The sequence below is a fragment of the Xyrauchen texanus genome, chromosome 43 (genome assembly GCF_025860055.1).
Source record: "Xyrauchen texanus isolate HMW12.3.18 chromosome 43, RBS_HiC_50CHRs, whole genome shotgun sequence".
In the NCBI taxonomy this organism is placed as follows: domain Eukaryota; kingdom Metazoa; phylum Chordata; class Actinopteri; order Cypriniformes; family Catostomidae; genus Xyrauchen; species Xyrauchen texanus.
In genome coordinates, this window is record NC_068318.1 from 5,263,763 (window position 1) to 5,274,795 (window position 11,033).

Below are 11,033 nucleotides of genomic sequence, written 5' to 3' on the forward strand. Positions count from 1 at the left end.
TTAATTATTATATGAACTTCTCTTATTACTCTTTTCATCACTGCTTTGTTCCTTGTTTTAATAATATTGTAACTCTTTATGAATTATGCTTATTCTGACTTTATTCAACTAACATGTTCAACACAACATCCGTTACTGTGTTTCTTCTATATTATCTTCACATAAAAAAGAATTAAAAAACATTTTAACACTTAGTCTGTAACAATCTCTAACTAACAATACACCATTAAATGCTCTTTTAAAAATGAATGGTTGAGGGAACCATTAGATCTATATATATATATATATATATATATTTATATATAAAGTAATTGGCCAAAATCACAATATTATTAACCAAAAATTCAACATCACCATTGATAAAAAAGACCCCATATTTTATAGTTTTAAAATCAAAGTCAGGAATTACATATTTCAAACTTAACCAAACATGAAGATCATCCTCAGAGTAAAATAAATGTTCCAATGACTCTATGTCTGCTTCACAGACATTTCTGTCTGTACATCCAGGTGCATGGGTGGAGTGGACCTTTCTGACGCCCTGATAGGGTACTATAAAGTCATCCACAAGACCCAGAAGTGGTACAAGACGTTCTTTTATCATTTCATGGACATGACAATTGTGAACGCCTAAAGGTAAAGGAGAGGTAGCTATGCACCAGAAGGCATTCAGAGAGACCCCTGCTGAGGAGCTGGCAGAGTTGGGGTCTCACTCCACAGCCAGATACATATCTCCTGCTCCACGCAGAGAACATCACAGGTCAGTGCACATCAGTGGACTCGGCACCGCTGGTCGACTGAACTGCAGGCAGTGCCATGCAATGACACCAGTGAAGTGTTCCATTAGACTAAGGGAGATACAGAGTGCCATTATAGAAGACAACAATGTCTTTGTAAACATCCAATCTGTTAGCATCTCAAACATCAACATGGTGCTGAAAAAAACCCATATGAGCATGAATCAGCATTTGAAAGGAATAGTGACTGAGTGAAGGAGGTACGGTGCCAGTATGTACAGGTAAAATATGTGCATACAGTAATTACTTTGCAGTAAGTGTGAGCTGTATACATATGCTTTGGCTGTAGAAAAGAGCATGCAATGTGTATATTTGATGTAACTTTATGTTGAAAATACATATAACTCATAAATCAAATTTAGCATCTTCTGGGATATAGCATATAATGGAACTGGAATCAAGTAAACCATCTCACATCTTCATATACCTGGATGAAGCTGGCTTCAACCTGACCAAAATCAGAAGGCGTGGTCGAAATTTCATTGGACACAGAGCTACTATGGATGTGCCAGGCCAACGTGGAGGAAACATCACTATGTGTGCTGCTTTGTCAGAGAATGGTGTGGTAACGTGAATCCCCCTTACAGGGCCATACAACACACAGTGTCTCCTCACCTTCTTAGACACCCTATACAGGGATCTCATACCTGCTGATGAGAGAGGTCAGGTTCATGATGATTTACCAAAGTATGTGGTACTTTGGAAACTCGCATTATCCCATCATTCAAACACCATCAGGCAATGGTTTGTGACCCACCACAGGATGATTATGGAATTCCTTGCACCCTATTCCCCATACCTTAACCCAATTGAGGAGTTCTTTTCAGCATGGAGGTGGAAGGTCTACGATCACCAGCCACATACTCAAATGACCCTGCTGGCTGCCATGGATGCAGCATGTGAGGACATCACAGCCGACACCTGCAGAGGCTGGATAAGACACACAAAAAGATTCCATCCTCACTGCATCGCAAGAGAAGATATCCGCTGTGATGTAGATGAGAATCTTTGGCCCGACAGTCTGGAACGTCAGGACCCCATACCATTCTGATTGTACAGAACTCTCTAAGAAGCCTTTCCTATTGTAACCGTTTCTATGAATACATAGTATGTTTTTCCTTTGTGCTATAAAATAGTTTTGTGCTTTTTGAATCGCGATGACATTGTAATTTGTTGACAGACCAAAAGTCAAAGCAGTAATGTGAATCCTGTCCAATCTCTTGCAATCCTAATCTAACATAAAGGAAAGTGTGACTTTGTACTGTTGAAATGTATAAATGCCATACAGAAAAAGTGCAGTCTTGAGCATTTTTAATCATTATCATCCAAAATGTAGCCATAGAGTACATCACAAAATACCAACAGCGTGCATTTGTATATTGACAACACTACTAAGACTAAGCATGTTGTTCGTGAACAATGACACAAGGACTTGACATCCTGATGGCACTGATATGTTCATTGACACAGATTTTAAGCAAGTTACAGGCTTTTGCAGGTAATCCGTTGTGTGTTGCTTTTTTTACTATTTATTTTGAGAAATCGACTTTCTGGTTTGCAAATGTTAAGAATGATTTGGAGGAAAAACTGTAAAAAAAATATAGACACAAACATAACGATGAGCTTAACGTCAAATACAATAACAGAAATCGGCCAAACAAGTATTTCTTTATATTCTGCAGGACCAGGAACGTGCTGAAGAAATGTTCCGGATCAAGAGGAGGAGGGTGGTGGATAAGTTGGAGGAGCTGCGTGCATCCAACCCAGATCCTTGCCCCATGGTATCTGACTTGGATCGTGGGCAGCTCCCTCAGACACCCCCTCCTCTAGAAGAGACACAGGAGCAGGATGATGGGGCAGAGAGGAAAGAAGAGAGGGGACGTGGGAGGGTAAGCAAGCTAGTCTGAGACCGGCTCCGTAGGGCCGACAGACAAGTCATTGACCTGCGGGTGCTGGTTACGACCCTACTGAGCAGTATCCACGTGCTGAGAGCCAGGGTCCCTAGCAGGTCCCAAGACCATTTCTAAAGGGCCAGAAGCCCCCAATGTCACCCTCCTCCAAGCCCAAGTATGGGGAGTATTTTTTTATTTAATGTTACTATAGTTGTTAGTGTATTTAAATATTGCATTTATCACATCGTTCTTTTTATTTGCTTCTCTGTGATTGGACAGTTATGAGCTGTGACTCATCGGAACGCAGCCAAGTGCAAAACAGAGAGAAAATGGCCGGCAAAGGGTGGCCACAGTCCGAAAATTCCTTTGCTGGTGCACTAATGAGGGATTTTAATAATGGCTTCAAGGGAGGATGTTTTCATGAAGTAAGAATTGCAATAATTTAATCTCACATAAATAGTTGCTCATATAATTTGAGATTTAGGTGTAAGTTATTAGAAAATAAGCAGCCATTGTGCATGTTTTTGAACTATTAGCCTTTTCAAAGGATTTGAAGAGGCCAATTACAAACCAACAACAATTAAGCACAAGTTGGATGACCTCACCAATTTTTTAAAATGGATAAGGCTAGCAACGCCAGACTTGGATGGAGGCCTTCTTGTAATTGCCAGGTTAAAGAAAGACATTGTCTCACCAGCAGGAAAAATCTGGTAAGTTTTACCGTTTTGTCTAGTGCCAATCGTGTGCACATTTAGTCACTTGGTATTAAACGTTTAACTTCACATTTTTATTACTTACAAGTATCTATAAAACTGTTATTATCGCTATTATCATTTTTGTATGTTTTCAAATGTCAGACAACTTGATGAATGTGGAGATCCACTTCCAGTTTATTGAGATGGTGGAGAAACGTCTGCACGATGCCCCGAGTAAATATTACAGCTTCATACAAACAACTCGGCTAAGTATTGCATTCGATTGAGTGTCTAATTATATTCATTACAAAACAATTAACCAGCAAACATATTTTTTGTGGTACTGACCATTGTTCTGTTACAGAGGCCGTCCAGAAGACCTGAACGAGGCAGTCTTTAGACAACTACTGTATTTTGGAATTCTGTTAGGGCTGCTCATTGCATCCTCAGGGCATCGGGCAGGCGTTCTCTTGAACTTAACCATTCAAGAAGTTGTCAAAGTACACAGAAATGATGACGGTGTAGTCATCTATGTAAGTCATAATAATAATATATGGCAAGTGCTCATGTCTTTTACTTTACAGGTGAAGGAACACAAGTCTGAGAGGTCCTTTGGCAATGCCCTCTTGGGAATGTTGAACAAAATGAGCACAAGACTATGTTGGACAGTCTTGTGATCTGACAACATTCCTCTTTTTTTTTTTAACAGTGCCGGTGGGCATTTAAAATCTTCCTGCTGCTTTTTCAGACGTATGGGAGAACTTTGGGGGTCAGCACCCACATTCACCGTTTTGAGGAGTTCAATGACCACTCAAGTAAGTGTGGTTGAATATAAATGACATTTATTGCAGAACTGACTGGAAATCCATCCACATCAACCCTTATTTACATCATTATACATAAATATTCATCTGTAACCATATTACATGAAAGCCGTATGACTGTAAATAAATGTCTATTATTTGTTTGTGATTTGTGTAATTTCTTCATCCAGGCGCAGAGGCACCTCTCCAAAAGAGAAAAAGATTCTACTCATATACAAAAGAGTATATGTGCCATGACTCGGATACTGCAAAGAGATTTTACAAAGCCTCTTCGATGGTCACCAAAGTCATAAGACTTAGAAAAATGCAGCGGGTGAGTCTGGAACATGGTGGAAGGGTCAAAAACCCTCAAAACGGGTCATGGATTCCAACCAGGAAGAAGAGTTGGGTGCTGGCTCTGGCAGCACACAGAAGGCCCCATAAAACGGGCATGTTCATTTATGGACACACACACACACACACACACATATTCTTAATTTTATTTCCATTAACCTCCATTGACTTCAATGATTTCATTATTTTGGTTCCAGAAGTCGGCTACTAGCCCCCGTTCAGTCAGATGTGCATGTAAAATATATGTACAGAGATCAGGAGCTGATTTCAGGAACCAAAATCTGATTAATGCAGAGGAGATTTTGTACTTGTGTGTATTTGTGGGTAGTTATATTACACACACACACACACACACACACACACACACACACACACACACACACACACACACATCACACATCACACATCACACAATACAAACACAAAAAAAAACACAAAATGTCTTACACATTATTTCCAATGACGTCCATAGACGTCAGCATGAACCTGCTATATTTCTGCATAGTTACCATAAACTTTGTAACTTTAGGCTCTACTTAACCAATCATCACTCCTAATGCCGAAACCTGACAGCCAATCCGAGACAGAGTAGGGCAGGTTTTTTTCAAAGAATGCTACACCGCGAGTCTGACAACTGGACACATTGCCGAACAAACTGCATGTCGGAAAGCAAGCCTGAGGTATGTAAGTTAGTTTACAATGTTAACTGTCCTGTCAGATACAGTGATGTTGCCGATTTCATTATTTAACACAATGTTATTAACCAATAATGATAGCTAAGCTAATTGTTCATTTATGGAGATGAGTGGCAGCAATCTGGATGTAATGTAGGCTAACGTCAACAACAGGATAAAACGTATCGATATCTTTCTTTTGTTGTACGTTATCTATACGACTAAGATCTAATGCAAGCAGGAGCAAGCTCCTATCTGCTAGCTTTTAGAGAAATGAGCCTGACCTCCATTTTACATGGTGAATACGATGCTGATAAATGAATAATGCACTTTATACGTTTTAAACGATCATGGCCAGAAAGATACAGATTTTACAAAAAAATTTGGTCTTAATATAATGTTAAAAAATGTTTTTTCCCCTCATAAAATGTCTGAAAATGCACTCGTCACAGCCGCATGCACATGGAGCAGAAATGCACTCCAGATACTGTTCTGTGCGTGTCTGGAGCAGAAATGTGCTCCAGATACTGTTCTGTGTGTGTCCGGAGCAGAAATGCGCTCCAGATACTGTTCTGTGTGTGGCCGGAGCAGAAATGCACTCCAGATACTGTTCTGTGTGTGTCCGGAGCAGAAATGCGCTCCAGATACTGTTCTGTGTGTGGCCGGAGCAGAAATGCACTCCAGATACTGTTCTGTGTGTGTCCGAGCAGAAATGCGCTCCAGATACTGTTCTGTGTGTGGCCGGAGCAGAAATGCACTCCAGATACTGTTCTGTGTGTGTCCGGAGCAGAAATGCGCTCCAGATACTGTTCTGTGTGTGGCCGGAGCAGAAATGCACTCCAGATACTGTTCTGTGTGTGGCCGGAGCAGAAATGTGCTCCAGATACTGTTCTGTGTGTGTCCGGAGCAGAAATGCACTCCAGATACTGTTCTGTGTGTGTCCGGAGCAGAAATGCGCTCCAGATACTGTTCTGTGTGTGGCCGGAGCAGAAATGCGCTCCAGATACTGTTCTGTGTGTGTCCGGAGCAGAAATGCACTCCAGATACTGTTCTGTGCGTGTCTGGAGCAGAAATGCGCTCCAGATACTGTTCTGTGCGCACCAGGAGCAGAAATACGCTCCAGATACTGTTCTGTGTGTGTCCGGAGCAGAAATGCGCTCCAGATACTGTTCTGTGTGTGGCCGGAGCAGAAATGCGCTCCAGACTGTTCAGTGCACTCCCGGAGCAGATATGTGCTCCAGATACTGTTCTGTGTGCTCCTGGAGCAGAAATGCGCTCCAGATACTGTTCTGTGTGTGTGTCCGAAGCAGAAATGCACTCCAGATACTGTTCTGTGCACTCCCGGAGCAGAAATGCGCTCCAGATACTGTTCTGTGCACAACCGGATGCACACCGAGAGAGCTTGGCCACCGATTTAACATCCATCGGACAACAGTCAGCAGGATCATCACAACCTGGGCCAACTTTCTTTACTGTGTACTGGGAGCTGTGTGTATCTGGATGACACCTGAAGAAATCACAGCCAACCTACCCCCTGAGTTCAAGGAATATGCAGACACTCAGGTCATTGTTGACTGCACAGAACTACGGTGCCAAACTCCATCCTCACTTGTGCTACAGAGTGAGGTGTACTCGCACTACAAATCACACTGTACCTTCAAGGCCATGATTGGCATGGCAACACATTTTCCTCTGACATTTGTTTCTGCACTCTATGGGGGCTCTATCAGTGACCGTGAACTCTTCAGATTGTTGGGCATCATACCTCTCCTGTCCCCTGACATGGCTGTGATGGTGGACAAGGGCTTTAGGGTGGACAACCTTGTGCCAGGAAAACTTCACAGGCCTGCCTTTTGCTCCAACGAGGAACAAATTGCAGCACAGGACGTCCTGGAGACCCAGTCAATCGCGCGGCTGTGAGTTCATGTTGAAAGGATAATCAGGCGGATTAAGGAGAACAAACTTTTTGACACTGTAATCCCTTTGTCTATTTCAGGGAGCATTAGCCAACTTTTCACTGTAGCTTGTATCTTGTGCAACTACCAGAATGGACCTCTGGTCAAAGACTGGAGAGAACATAAGAGCCAGGTCGAAATCTGACTGTTTGCCTCATGGCTGGTTGCTCCTCTTCCTCTTCCTCATTTTCCTTTTTTATTTTTTACAAACAATATACTGATTCACACCACAATTTAGTTTTGGCTTACATTTACTGACTTTTTTAATTAATACATTATTTATTTGAAATCTATATTAACCTGGTCTCCCTTTGTGTTGTTTAATTTCCCCTCAAGTGGGCCTGACTCATTGAATATTAGTTTAACCCCTTGACTGTCACCATTATATTTTTAAAACAATATCTTAGTAAAATCCTAAAGTAATATTGACAAACTATATATAATTTGAAAGCTTACAATCTCTAGTTTTCATATTTGGTGGCTGTTTTTAAAAATAATTAAATTTATCAATTTGCAACAAGAATATTTCATATTCATTAGGCGTGTTAAGACCTTTATTTTGAAATAGCAATAAACATGAAAAATCATGAAAGATTGGTAGAAACCTCAGTTTGTTTTGCATGCCAAGAGTTCAAAAGATAACACCAATTCAATTGTATTAGAAAAAAGGTCTGAAAATGTTTTAGATATAAAGAAAAATATTATGGATTCTCGATTTGTGATGCAGCTGCGAGCTATAACGTACATATGTGCTCTTTTTATGCATTTATTAAAAGTTGAATTCAAATCAAATACTGACAAACCACCCATACTACTTCTGAATAGGATGTCTACTTCATAGATTGTATGAAAATTATGGAAATACATGGTTCAGATCACTCAAAACATATATGAAAATGGAGGCGCCCTTATATGGTCAGTAAGGAAGTTTGGCTTGTGCCACTGTTGTTCACTCTCCGTACAGCTCAGCACTGGTGGAACAACTGGCATGTCTAGCTGAGAATAATGTGCAGACTGGAAAAGTAGAGCCACACAATGGTTACAGAGCACTGATCCAGCTACACATGTACAGCTGTGATGGACCAGCTCAACAGGGATCGAGTCCTTCAGCCCCACCTGTAACAAGATGTTAAAAAAGGAGTAGCATAACTGATTTGTCATAGATTTATATGGACTACTCAAGTAAGCTACTATTTATTTTTGTACACTGTTAGTTAAAATAGCTAGTAAAAACTTAACTTTTTTTCCCTTGTAAACACTTTTAGTGAAGGGATTAATAATCTTTTTCTTTTAATGTGGTCAGTGGAGCAGTCTATTTGATTTGCAGGTAACTTACACTCAGAATCCCCACTTAAAAAGTACCAAGATTGCAGTATACCTACTTAGACTTAGCAGGTTTACATAAACTTCTATACCTATCTTATGCGTTTCTTTCACCTTTCACCTGGGATGTTCAGCATACCTGGAAAAACAAACTATCCTACACCACTGATTGCTGTTAGTGAAAACATAGTAGTAACGTAGCACTAAGCGTACACTGGTCGTTTTTAACGTGAATGGGGGACATGGTCAACCAAATGAACATGGTTAACCTAGAGCAAAGAACCAAAAAGAACCTAACGCTACACTCATCATACACTTAAACTGTGAGGTGGTTTAGATCGGTCCATTGACGGATGACATAACGCCCTCACACACACTACTCCTGTCACTGGATCTTCCTTGGACACTGAGAGGAAATACAAAACCCAAATTAAATATACACACAACCAGTTGATAATCATATCAACATAACAAGGTATTTAACACTAATAAAGTATGTCGTAATATTGACACGATTTGATGTGAGTTAAAATACTAGCTAGTCAATGTCTAACAGCTGATCTAGCCGCTAACAGCTGAGGTAACGTATCGCTACTCACCCTCAAAGTTGTGGATGTAACTTGATATGTACAATCTAAATCCTTTTTCACGCTTGCAACCGGGTGCAGGTGAACAGTGATCGACAATCCTGTGGACGTCGTTCACGTCAATTTTCGGGAGGCTTTGTAGACAACGGGTGAAATATGCCATCTTTCGCAATCAAAACCTGCCGTCTCGCTGCTATAGCAATGTCGCAAACCGGAAATGGTCGACCGCACACTCAAGGCGGCGGAAGTAGAACTCCTTAGTTACATGCACGTAGCCTATTGTCACTCTAAATCTGCATCATGAACAATTACATTTTGAAGGCTTAACATCTGACATTATAATTATTCTGTTAATCTTTGATGATGTTTGGTGGAGCCAGTATTTTAAGTTGGAACATTTTATTTTATTTATTTTTTACAAAGTTTAAATGTTTACTGATGCCATTTTGTCTGTGCAATAAGATGTATATTTACATCATTAAACAGATTTTAGTTTTTTTACTGATCTACAAAATTAAGAACAATTTGAAAAACACCTAAACAATTTCCTGAAGCCGAAGGTGTCACTGGAGATGGCATCATCAGAAGTCTGATCAACGGTTCTAACATAGATTTTTATGTAGTCTGTTAATGAACCACAAACTGCATTTTTTTTTGCATTATTTGTCCACACTAAAACAATAGCACCCCATGAAAAGGACCTCCCTCTGCTGGTAAAACGCTGCCCTTTTCTGTTTCTGTAAATGTAGCAGAAATGGTGGTCCTCGCTTAGCAGGTTAATTTACACGGCCCTCACCTTGATAGATGTACAGAAGTGTGTGTGTAAGTGTCCTCTTCTGTTCTATTGTGTTTGCCAATATTTATTTACACCTTTGTGTTCCCATTTGCTTCAACAACAAAAGAAAAAAATATTTTTATTTATATCTATTATATTTCCAGAAATTTCCAAAAGAGGAAAAAAAAATAGAGATTGATTACAACAGTCAGTAGAGAGACAGATGCCAAATGAGATGTCAAATTTACTGTGTCCTCTCAATAGTTTCGCATTCCCTCATAATTAATGTACCGATAATAACAAACAAATAAACAAAAATACTTGTGCAACTACAGAACGCTGCTCTTTTTCTCTGGTGTTTCGTTTGTGAATGAATCAGTGTTTTTAAGTGATTGAATCGTTCTCATTCACTTAAATTGTTTTGGCGGTGTTGAACAACTCTTACATTGACACCTAGTGTCTTGAATGCATCATCATTTAAAATCACTAGTTTTCAGTTTCAGATGGCATTGTAGAAATGTATTATTCACAGTCAGACATGATTACTTTAATCAATGAAAGTGTCCAATAACAGGACGTTACTGAGATTACACGAGTACTATTCGGCTGATCATGTGACTCTAACATGTGTGGACCCTCTCCATGTAGAATAAAACTGCTTTTATAAGAGTACTGATATGACTGGAGTCTTCATTTTAATGTGAGTGCTCATGATATATTACAAAATTACAGTTCATGTCTTTAGGAGTTAAACTTCTTTAACAAGGAAACAATGACTGAATGCACCTTTAAGGAGGGGAAAATATCATCATTCTTTATGCTTGAGAGTCTCTGATGTGACACAAATTAATGCAGGCTAGTTGTAACTCACGTGTTTCCACACACACACACGGGTATATCGAAACTTCATTTGTTTACTCGTTGCCACATCAAGGATATTTGTAATAAACCTTGAAATGTTCATTTTACAGAAGGAAATGTAATTGTGGCAGCGGGGGCATGGTCAAGCGCCCGTCCGGGAGAGAAAAGCGGTAAGGGCGCTCATACCTGTGCTAAATTATGTCTAACACCTGTCTCTAATTGCAGTAGCTTGAGGAGAGCGGCATAAAAAGCAGCAGCAACAGAGCCCAAGGGCAGAGCCCGACACGAAGGCCAAGAAGCTACTGTGTTGAATCTGG